The sequence below is a fragment of the Trifolium pratense genome, linkage group LG2 (genome assembly GCF_020283565.1).
Source record: "Trifolium pratense cultivar HEN17-A07 linkage group LG2, ARS_RC_1.1, whole genome shotgun sequence".
In the NCBI taxonomy this organism is placed as follows: domain Eukaryota; kingdom Viridiplantae; phylum Streptophyta; class Magnoliopsida; order Fabales; family Fabaceae; genus Trifolium; species Trifolium pratense.
The window spans coordinates 60452389-60464710 of NC_060060.1; the positions used below are offsets into that span (position 1 = coordinate 60452389).

Genomic DNA, 12322 nt, shown 5'->3' on the forward strand with positions numbered 1-12322 from the left:
TTCAATGTGAGTATTCCCTCACCGGATTCAATGTGAGTATTCCCTCACCGGATTCAATGCGAGCTTTCGCTCACCAGACAGATATTCAAACGTAATCAAATATAACAAAACAAAACCAATTTAGTCGGAATCAAATCAAACAGAACTGAACTAAACCGATCAAACCGGACCAAACAAAATGGAATCAGAGAAACACAACAGCAGCAACCGTACCTTCCAAATTCAAAGCAATCAACCTTAGAATAAAAATACCAATTTCACTAAATTGCCGACATGGCCGATCGAAAAACATTATACTCCTCACGTAACAATATGCCCCTCAAAAGAAACAAACCAAAATAGTACCAACGATTGCAAATTACACAGAAACTAGAAACTAGGAAACAACACATGATACTTACGGTGCTAACAATTTCAACAGAGACGAGAAACAATTTCTTTGAGAACATGCTCGACAGGACGGTGGAAACAACAAATATATTCCCAATTTTTTATTTTGGGAACTCGGCGGCGGAAACAACAGGTGCTTCAAGGCGGATCGAAACAAGCTCTCGATACCATGTTAAAGTTCAGAGAGAAACATAAAGTGACGGCTAGGGTTTCAATAATATTATAATAGCATTACTTCATAAAATAAGGATTACAAGACAATTTATAATAATTCCTAATGGACTACTAGATTACTAACATATAAAGCCCAATACTTAAAGCCCTAATAATATTATTATCTAACATATAACACCACATTCACATCTTTGTAGGACATGTTATATTTAAAAACTTCGGCAGGTTCTTAGGATGTTTCAAATTGGTCACTTTTTAAATCTAGCTGTTTCAGATTCTCATGCATATATACTACTAGTATCAAATGAAAATGTTGTGAAGAAAAAATGTATATGTTCTGATTTATTTAATTTTTTTACCATCTCTTCAAGTGTGCCAAGTGATGTAATAATGCTTTCCCAGACATCATAAACTTGGTAATACTAGTTCATTACCGTTATAATTATTCCAGATCTTTTTATAGGAGATATGATGTAGTGGCGGAGCCAGGACACTGACTCACGGGATGCAAATTACTAAAATTTACAATTATAAAATTTAAATTTATATATAAATATAACATTAGTGCTATTCACAACGAATAGTTTATTCGTGAATTTTCAAGAAGTTGATGTGTTGCTTTTGAAACACAAGTAAAAAACGGCTCCACTTTCTTCTTTAGCGGAAAACACATGTACAAGGGGTTATAATAGCCAATCAGCAGAATTCGTGATCCATTCGGGATAAAATCTCTCTCGAGATTCAGCATTTCCCTAAATCGAAATAGGTTGTAATTGTCAATTAATTAGTTCAAACTTTTAGTATACACAAATTTTATTAAGTCTCACTTGAATGATAAGTGATAAATTTCCTTATCTTATAAGTCAGTTTTGTCAAGTTAAATTAAAGTTAACCCTCTTAGTGTTCGGTCCTTAGATATTAGAGGGTACTCTCTCCGGACACTATAATATTGACCGGAATGAGTATGTTTGAGTTATGAATTAAATGATATATAGCTTGATTATGTGTTCATAATTGCTTTCTTCTTAAAGTCACTAGGTTTGATCTAGTGGTGAAAGATTTGAGTTCGATTCTAAAAAAATTGTCTTTCTTCTTGCATGTCAGTTTTTAAAGTTGATCAAGCTAGTAATTCTAACCCAAATTTAAAGTATAGTTAGCTCCTATAGAGATTATGCACCAAGTTAGGTTTGGTTCCTACATATGCCAATAGCATGGTAACTAGTAGATATTTTTGGCAAGCAACATTGGCATAATTATTCATGATATATATTGACATTGTTTCATAAATCATTCCATGGTTAGAGATGTTTGATAGGCTTATGCAGATCTAGATAAGCTACACTGAACAAGCATCTTTGTATTATCTAATTAAATTCAAGCATATAACTGTCTCGATCATTTATGGGCCTGTCACACAACATAAATAGGAATGTGGGACAAAATTTAAAAACAAAGTGTTACATTATAAAATGAAAAAATAAATTAATAACATGGGTCCCTACCTCCTTAACAAAACTTCATTCATTTCTCAATCTGAAAACACATTCATTATCACCCACGAAATGTATGAGCAAAACATTACTGCTTTTTCACCTAATAATAAATAAATAAATAAATAAATAACTTCTAGTCTTCTACCAAAACTAAATTTATTAAAGTGGTAAAATTTTTGACAATATCTTAGGTAAATAGTTATAAATTCGATCTCTGGTTTTACATATGGAGAAAATTCAATTGAAATGATACAATTAATCTTGTGTCTTAGGTTCGCCGCTGATAAAAATTAGGTTCAGCTAAATGATGGTAAAAACTTCCTACCTATATATTATGGTAAAAAAAATCATTTTCTTTCTTTTTCACAATCCCTATTTTGTGGAATTGGATCCTCTCATGCACTTTGTGTTCAGCCCTCTCTTCTTTTTCCAATCCAACGGTTCATGATCCACAAAGAAGAAAAAAAATGGTGCAAAAAAAATGAAAAGGATGGATGAATGGTTGAGATAAACGTAGGCTGAACACCATGAGAAAAAGTCGGAGAAGATTATCAGATCCCTATTACACTTATGAGTGCAGCATTCACAACGGGATGGATTTTGGAAGCAAAATTGAGTCCCCACATGTTTGATTCTCTTGTAGATTTCTATGCCCCATTCTAGATGTCATGGCCCCATTTCATTGCCTTTTGACCTTTAGAGCCTAAATTGGTGCAATCCTCCTTTACATGTACATTAACTTCCCTGCATGTGTTTGTCGGAAAATGTTATTTAATACTCCTTTCGGACATAAATATAAAAAAAAAAAATACTTTAAATTTTGGACATAAATATAAGGAAAAGTCAATTATTTTTAAACTAATTAATATTACTATTTCTAATATACTCTTATTTAATCATTTTTACATTTATTTCACTTTTCAAAAGTTCATGTGATTTTCAAGGCATAAATCACTTTTCAAAAGGTAATATAGTAAATTTAACTCATATTTTGCATTAAATTAAAAAAATTAACTACACTTAACTAAATTTCTTAAACACCGTATAAACAGTTATTTTTTCTTATATTAATTTGTGTCCGGAGGGAGTTCGAGTCCCTTTTTCATGAGATAAATGATCACTGTGTGCAATATAAAATATTGCCCTACTTCATGGCTCACACTCATATATTAATTAATTAATTTTTTTTTATGGGCAATTAATTAGTGCTTTGGACTCAAAGTTAGTTTCATCGTTCCTAAAGCTGGTAGTAACTTGAATTTTCAACAAAAACTAGTGACAACAAATTGATCCAAGGTGGACCTAGCTAGATCAACAGCTGGAGTTGGCGGAACGCATCGGAGGTCGACATTTGATTCTCATTGAGGTGTGGTATATTGGGAAAAAAATCTAGCTAAGCCTTACGTCGAATTAAGATAAAGTCTAATACAAGATTGTAAAGTAAAACATCAGTCACCTTACAAATTAATTTTGTAAAGATGAATTATATACTCACTATAAAAATCTAGTATTTGTATAAACACTCTCATGATCAAGTTTGTTCAAGAATGGGCATGAGGGTGTGATCGTGTACTTTACTTCTACGCATATAGGACGAGCTTTAGGAATTTATATCTGTTGAACCGGTTGAGTCTAAATCCGACGTAATCTCTAGATCATGGTTTGATCTATCACATTGTGATGATGGAATTGGTGGATTTGCTAAGGTATGTGCCATCAATGGCTCTATGCCCAATTCAGAACATAAAATAATATGAAATTTCAAAATTTAGTGTCTTGGAATGTAATTAGAGACATATGTTTTTAAAAATTTGATCAAAAGTTTATGAGTTTGTCCTTATGTTTAAGGACAATTTTTTTTTTTAAGTTACTTAAACTTAGAGACAGTAGTACAGTACTAGTGACACTATCAATTAGTTAGCAGATTGTACAAACTCACATATATGCAAGGACTTGAATTTTGTTTCATACTGTTTAAAAGTACTAATGAGTAATAGAGTGTTATCTCTATCATTGGGTAAAATTGGTCCTTACTGAAAGATATTGTATGTAAGACAAAAAATTATAATCATTGCTAGCTAGTAGTCTACAAGCAGTAACATTACTATGGCTGAACTGAACGTACCTATGGCAGTTAGAAAATTTGAATACTGCGGTCAGAATTCAGAAGATTCTGAATTCCCAGTAAAAACCAAAGATTCTTGTCATTTAGTAGTTGTTACAAATGTGATTCGGTAAATATTTTCTTAGAAGTCCTACATTAAGTTATGAGTCTCTTCCACTATATATTAGGCTAGTCGTTTTGATTCGACTTTTTTCATGTATTTAAGTTCTGACAATTAGTATTTTCATTGAAAGATCGATCACGGAAAAGATTATCAATAGGTTGGATTAAGGTGATCCACCGAATACCGATATGTGAGTGGAGCGTCGAAAAGAAAGGGCTACCAATCCTATATTGAGTATAACAAAGTGTTCAATTCAATGTGATATTTAAATCATGAAGTTCTCTCATCTATTAGACTATTTTTTTAAGTTAGACTCTCCTCGTATGATTAAATCCTAACATCTTCCACAATTTCATTCTTCTTGTAGAAAAAGTTGTATGCCATGTTCACAAACCTTTTTTTTTCTCGAATATTTTAATAGCTAAAATTTGACCTTTTGTGATAACTCGTATATATCATTTGAAAAACAAAAGCATAATATTTATTTTGGACAAATCATCAGTTTGATCCTTGAAAGTCGTTTTCACAGTCACATTCGTCCTTGAATATATCGAAATTGCCTCTTTAATTAATCAGTTTGATCCTCAAATATGTTTTTAAGTAATCAATTTAGTTTTCAAACGTGTTTTCGTTAGTCAATTTAGTCTACAAAAATACTAATAAAATTATAAAAGAGACACTAGAAATATATTTGCAATTATGATACATTCAGACACTTCAAGGACTTCGTTTTCCTAGCATTTAAATTCAAAATTCAATTATTTTGTTTGAACCTATGGATTGGGCCATTACATAGGCAGACTATGGGACTGTTTCTTTTCCCGCCCCCGCCACATTTCTAATGCGGCCCCAATTTTATTTATTTTTTGGTTTAGCCCCAATTTTTGTTTTTGAGACAAAAGACAATTATACATATCCGTATTTTAGAATCTGATTAAATAGTTCAAATTATGTATAGAGGGTGTTTGGTTTCTAAAATTTGAAAGAGAAAATTTGATAAAAAGAAAATATAATGGGAGGCACTCGAGAATTGTAGAGGGTGGGAAAAGAAACCATCCACTATATGCACCATCAATTTTTTGGAATCCTTTAAATTGGACCAAAGCCAAGATATTATAGTTTGTTATTCGGGCTTGTACCATTTTAACACCTTAAATTATAAGAGTTCTTCACTTCACTGCCCCTAAAATGTCTAAAATACTTCTTTGTTATCTAGATAGCGAATTCAGTTAGCGAGTAGTAATTTTTTGTACTCAATCACAACGTCTGCACCCTTCATGCCCCCATGAATGAAAATATTATGAAAAAACACAGTTTGATACTTACAGTGCGAACTCAAACACAGTTCGCTACTTAGAGTGCGAACTCAATTTGCACTTTAACTAGTGAAACTTATAAAAATTTGGCCACCGTCCAATACCATATTTTGATTTGCTACTGGAGCGGCTGTGACAATACCGACCAATCACGCGGGCACACAGAGTATAATTCTATAAATTGAAACCTTTTTTTTCATTTTTTTTACTCACTCATAGTGTTTCATTCAAAATATTTGCTTGGGGTGAAGGAAGGGTCGCACTTTAACTTGCGAAATGTGTTTCATTCAAAATTGTTTCATGGGAAGTGAGAGAAGGGTGGAAAGGACAAAAAAAAATTGATTTTTATAAGGTTCGCATCCTAGGATGCGAACTATTTTTTTTCCTCAGTTTTTGCTATTTACACACTCGGAGAGTAGCATACGAACGTTTTTTTCCCAGTTTTCATATGTTTACACACTCGCTTCCTACATTACGAGGGTAAAATTAAAAGCTTAGGGGACATGTGATTGACTCGGGGGAGCGCTAAAAGAATAACTCAAATTGTAATTGGTATAAATTAAAGGAGAAGATGGTACTCTCATCTTCTAGTGGTGGGAGGTAGGTTATAGGTATAGTATTGGTGGTGGAGCAGTGAATCATACGATGGACAAAGATCACATAATAGTCGTGTTGGACTAGAAGGAAGGAATTGGAAATAAACTATGAAAGTTTAGTCTAACAACATAAATTCATAGAAAAAATGCACAGGAACACTTAAGGGAAATAGTGTTGTTTTCTCATTATTTCACTGATTATATGTATGAATCCAAAAGATTATTTTTATTGTTTAAATACTCTCTCCGATCCTATATATAAGAAACATGTCACTTTTTAGATTCATTATGAAATTGATGTATCTAGACAATAATATAGTCTAAATACATAAATTTTACAATGAATCTAGAAACTGAAATGTTTCTTATATATAGGACAGGAGGGGTATTTATTTTAAGTTTATTAAATTGTAGATACCAAATAAGTGGAATTATTTCTGGGAATGAATTTGTACCTAACGATTATATACGTACTAAATACATTATGATCAACATTTTATCATCAAGTGGCTGTAGTTTAGTGGTAAGAATTCCACGTTGTGGCCGTGGAGACCTGGGCTCGAATCCCAGCAGCCACATTTTTTGAAAAACAATATTTTGTTTTAGTTTTTGGAAAACCTCAAACACCTTTGCAACTTTTGTCTTTCTACATACAGCTTGAAATTGTTGTCTTATTTAAGAGGCAGAGTAGAGAAAACATAGCACCAACTAACAAATTTATTTATCCATTAAAAATATCTACTCTTTTTTTTTATAGTAAATTTAATTATTCATCAGTATTCACAAAATAATTACTATTCATATTAACATGCTAAGTTTGTACCAAAAAATATTAGGTTTCTTAATTTCATCATACAAAATCCCCATCACCTTGCATAACATTGGTGGATCATAGAAGAAAAAAAAAACCGTTAAACTCTATTAATTTCCAACGGATCTTATCTGGTCAGAATGATCGTGGCCAGTGAACACTTCTTCTCACGGTGGATGTGAAATGTTGAACATCTTTAATCATGTCTCAAGATGTTTGTCGAAGCATATGCGTGTTTTTTCGTTTTATTTGCTAAGTGACCTACACTCTGCATTAATTAACGAATGTTGTTTTGTATGTTCGCAAGTACATGCGTGTTTTGTCGTTCTATTTTGCTAAGTGTCACTACACGCTGCATTAGTGCTCAGCAAATAATATGTCAAGTTTAGTTTACCAAGTAAGATAAATGATTCATTATGCACAAACTTAATTTTCATAATTGGATAAACTAATATGTGATATGACGTATTAATTCAATAGTGAGACTTGTTGATTAATTAAATGGTAAAAATAAACTTGTACATATTATTTATGCGCAAAAAAAAAACTATTAAATAAAGAAAAAAATAGAGAGATAAAAGAAAATCCCATGTTGGTAAATATTATTTTGGATTCCCCTAAACGTGCGGGTACACCTTAATTTAACATCTCAAACTTGGGTGGCTCCTATGAAAACTTGCATTGCCATTATAAAAGGAATTCCACATAGGTCTTTCATTTTCATCACCCGAACATCTTTCTCCTACACAAGTCTTGTTATATTATTGTTTGGATTAATTAATTTCTCTCTCCTTTCTTTCTCTCTAAAAGTGAGAAAAATTAAGAGAGAAAGTGTAGGAGGGAGAGAAATAAAACCAGAAGAAACAAAATATTAAGAGAAACATAAAATATGGCTGTTTCAAGTTCTTCAATTAGGATGGTTGCCATCATTAGCCTCATTTTTGCAACTCTTATGTCAGTGGCATCTTCACAATCCATGGCACCTGCCCCTACTCCTACAAGCGATGGTAAATATTATTTTCTCTCTTCAATTTAAATACCATTGTGATGTTTGATTAATTGTTTATCTATGAAGCACAAATTCATCTCAGATTAGCCGTGTTCACGGACATGACACCGACACTTATGATTAAACTTAATCATGTGATTTTCTCAAATTATTATTGGTGTCGAATCGATGTGTCAATGTCCGTGTTCGGTGTATGTTTCCGTGCTTCATAATTTTTATTAATTCCTTAATCTAATCATCAAACAAAATATGATAGTATCTCCCTTTAGATTTTTTTTTATTCAAAAAAAAGTGAAGATCTATTTAGTCTCTAATCTCTAAATTAAATGACTAGTAATTTAGTTTTTGAAACTATTAATATTTTAAAATTGTTCCTGAATTTTTTTTCAATCATATGGTCATTTTGCATTAATCAATTTACTCCGTAAAATTGTCCGACAAAGACTAATGTGATTGGAAAAAAATTCATTTCATAAAGGTGAATTCTTCGATATACATATTATGTGGATATGTACCGGCCTTTCATAAATTATTTTGAAATTTTCTTAATTCTTATTCTTAATGATAACAAATACCAATAATTTCAAGGAATAAGTTATTGATTCCCACTTAAAAGTCATACAGTGTGGACGAATAATTATAAAACAAATGTGCACGAATCATTCAGAAGAATGTGAGATCGAAATCTTTCTTAAACAAGTTTTAGGCTGACTTTAGTGATCCTTTTCAGCCAAACTCTATTTTCAGAGTCTCATTTCCTTAGAAATCAGAGGGTTAAGATTAAAAGAAATTATCCACATTTTATTTTCAATTTACTATTCATCAATATTCAATAGTATATCCTTCTTTAGCATTATTGAAAGTGGAATAGTGCATAATGCTAATGAATTGTTCTTTATAATTTGCAGGCACCACAATTGACCAAGCTATTGCATGTACTCTAATGCTTTTGGCTTTGGTGCTGACCTACATCATTCATTAATTTATCCACCAGAGACTCCTCATTCGATTGTAGATTCATGGATGGCTAATTTTCAAGGCAATGCATTCATTCATGTCATAATTACTGAGGAGAATGAGATTTTAATTGGAGAAATGCATTGTTGCTCCAATGAGAATCTCATTTTAGCTTACTAGTTGCTCTATAGATTATTGTGTTTTGGGATTCTAATAAATTTCCTCCATTAGTTCAACACACAAAAAAGTTCCTGCAGTTACTAGACACAAAACAGATATTTGAAAAATAAATGATAACTCGCTAAAAAACGAGTATTTTTTTTTGTTTATATTTGAAACGAATACGAACAAAATAATTATCCGTTAAGAATACAGGCATATATATTCTTTAAGAGATTTCTCATATGTAAAGCTATTGGCAATGAGAAACCAAATGACGTTTACCATGGCCGTTGAACCTGTTAATCACGCTTGAAAATTTGACCCGATGTGCTCGGCCCTGCTCATGGCGAGTGGCGACCACCGATTTTGATTACTGCATATCATAATTCATGCGGATTTGGAATTGTATGTTGTTTAATTATGTATTGTTGGTGTTTTGGATGACTTGTTATTTCATTTGCAATTACTTGTAGCATAAGCAGGTTTAACTGCTGAGTAAAATAAAAGGGTTTAACTGTCCTATGACAAAACTGTAGGTGGTCTGAATCATTGATGTTAAAAATATTACAACTCAATGGAATTAAATTTGTCATTCCCAAATTCTACACCAATACATTTTATTGTTCTATGTCGTTTGGTCTATATTTATCTCCATAACAAATGGCACTAGAAAACTCTAATGCAAAGTCAGAAACAAGCGATGATGGTCCTCTTTCATATCTTTTTTATGGGAAAAGCGTGATTAAAAGTTATAGCTAAAGAACCTTATAAGAGTCCACAAATTCTACCTCAATTGCTAGGTTGAACGTCATGACAGAGGTTTAAATCCCAGACCCTCGACTTTGTGTGCAAGTTTTCAATGGTTTGTCATTTTGTCTATGTACAAAAAAAACGTAATAAAGTCACTCCGTCCTCTATGCCTTCAGAGTAGGGGTGTGCATTGTCGGATAATTTGACAAACCAAACCATATCCAAACCGAAACCATTTAATTAGATTTGGATTCATAACCATAACCATATTTTATTATAAACCGGTTATAAAACTGGTTATAAATTTGGTTATGGATATATAACCAGTTATTTTAACCAAACCAAATTTAAAAGTGGTCATTTTTTAAATCCAATTTTTAACCGGTTATTTTTAAATCTGATAAAAAAAATCAGTTATTTCATTTTAAAAACTGGTTTTAAGACATTTTAAAAAAATCTTTTTTTTTTTGAAAAAAATCCAAATTTAGTAAAACTTGCGTAAAAAAAATAGTAAAGAAATCAGAATTTTATACATAGAATAAATTCCTATATTTTATTTGGATAATGTAATTGAATTTCCTTCATTTAATTTTATTTATTTTAATAAAATCGACCATAAACCCAAAAATTGACCGAAAAACCGAAAAAAACGGCGGAAAAACCTAAAATCGGCTGAAAAACCTAAAATCGACCAAAAGCCCTAAAATCGACTATAAACTCTAAAATCGCCTGAAAACCCAAAAAATTAATCGAAAACCCAAAAATCGACCCTAAACCCAAAAAATCGGCCGAAAAACCTAAAATCGGCAAAAAAACCCAAAAATCGACTATAAACCCTAAAATCGACCGAAAAACGAAAAATCGACCGAAAAATGAAAAATGGACCGAAAAACGAAAAAATCGACTATAAACCCTAATATCGGCCGAAAAATGGGTTTATAGTCGATTTTAGGTTTTTCGGCCGATTTTGAGGTTTATAGCCAATTTCAGGATTTTGGGTCGATTTTAGGTTTTCGGCCGAGTTTTTTTGGGTTTAGGGACGATTTTAGATTCTTCGGACGATTTTTTGGATGTTGGCCGATTTTGGATTTTCGGTCGATTTTTTGTTTTTCGGCCGATTTTTTAGGTTTTCGGCTGATTTTAGGGTTTATAGTCGATTTTTGGAATTTTGGCCGATTTTAGGTTTTTCTGCCGATTTTTCGGGTTGCCGTCCGATTTTAGGGTTTATAGTCGATTTTTTGGATTTTGGACGATTTTAGGTTTTCGGCCGATTTTTTGGGTTTTCGGTCGATTTTTGGTTTTTCGGCCGATTTTTTGGGTTTTCGGCCGATTTTAGGGTTTATAGTCAATTTTTGGAATTTTGACCGATTTTAGGTTTTTTCTGCCGATTTTTCGGGTTGCCGGCCAATTTTAGGGTTTATAGTCGATTTTTTGGATTTTGGCCGATTTTTTGGGTTTTTCGGTCGAATTTTGGTTTTTCGGCCGATTTTTTGGGTTTTCATCCGATTTTAGGGATTATAGTCAATTTTTGGAATTTTGGCCGATTTTAAGTTTTTCGGCAAATTTTTTAGATTTTTGGCCGATTTTAGGGTTTATAGTCGATTTTTGGGCTTTTGGGCAATTTTAGGTTTTTTCTGCCGATTTTTCGTGTTGCCGACCGATTTTAGGTTTTTATAGGATAATTAGCGTAAAAAAAATAGTCAAAAGTTTAATATCAAAAAATGAAGAAATGCGCAAAAAGTCTAATCCAATGGATTTGGACATGGATATGGGCATTTAATTAAAAAACCGGATTTACATAATGGATACCCAACCATTTTTAGAATGGTCTGGTTAATATCTGTTTCCAAATAACTGGTTATTTGGAGTTGGTTTTGGATTTGGATATAGTCATATCCATATGACCGGATATTTTGCACACCCCTACTTCAGAGTTTGTTTTACATACTTGTCCTTTTGTGGAATGATCAAAGGATGAAATCAACATTTCACAAAGGTAGTATGCATCCGACATACTAAAAGAAACATGTTATATGAAAATTAAACTACCATTTTGTTCAGACATCTGAACATCAAAATTAACTATCATTTTCTTGGAGACAGTTTTGCCTATAGAACTCGTTATCAAGTTTCTCACTTCAATTGATCAAACTAATGAACATCCTGACAAAATCCGTCAGGAAACCACAATTTAGTACTGCATTTGTCCTAAGCTTAGAGCATTTGACTTATGTTACAATTTGAGGGAGTGTTGGAAAAAAAATTGTAACTATTAGAAATATTAGTAGCATATCAAACTTTGAATTCATGTATGAAATTCATGCCCAGAGATTTAGTTTATTGATATGCTACAACTTAGGAAGCTGCACTAAATGCAATTTAATTCTGAAGTATGTTTATAAGACTATGCCAGCACGTAACATTTCATATCTCAAG

General features: G+C 32.1%; 1 non-coding gene across 1 annotated transcript; it reads left to right on the forward strand.

Annotated features, from left to right (window-relative positions):
* Positions 1 to 6703: 6703 nt before the first annotated feature.
* Positions 6704 to 6775, forward strand: TRNAH-GUG. The gene has a single exon. It is a non-coding gene; the product is annotated as a tRNA-His (tRNA).
* Positions 6776 to 12322: the final 5547 nt, after the last annotated feature.